Here is a 364-nt window from a genome sequence, read left to right on the forward strand (position 1 = left end):
AATATTGTCACAAATAATTAAGGATTATATCAACCCAGTTAAAAGCTTTACACATTGTTTATGACAAATGTAAGCAATCAAAGATCATTAATGAATGCAGACTAGTTAATGCCTTAGCTAGAACGTAGATCATCTTTTAAAAGCAAACTATTTATTATTTCTCTTCGCTCAAAATCAAATAACTGATTTCATGTTGCAACAATAAAAAGAGAGCTACAATGATATAAATGAAGTTACAAGTACCCAACCAAAGGGAGCACTAATCACTATAGTGGTGAGTTCAAACCAAGCGGTAACCTTCCGGTCTCTCTCATGAAATCAACACAGAAGTGACTAAAACTGAAATTCATCGACTGGCCGCTAG

This window comes from Sinocyclocheilus grahami, unplaced genomic scaffold (assembly GCF_001515645.1).
Source record: "Sinocyclocheilus grahami isolate Dianchi unplaced genomic scaffold, SAMN03320097.WGS_v1.1 scaffold2148.1, whole genome shotgun sequence".
NCBI classification, from domain to species: domain Eukaryota; kingdom Metazoa; phylum Chordata; class Actinopteri; order Cypriniformes; family Cyprinidae; genus Sinocyclocheilus; species Sinocyclocheilus grahami.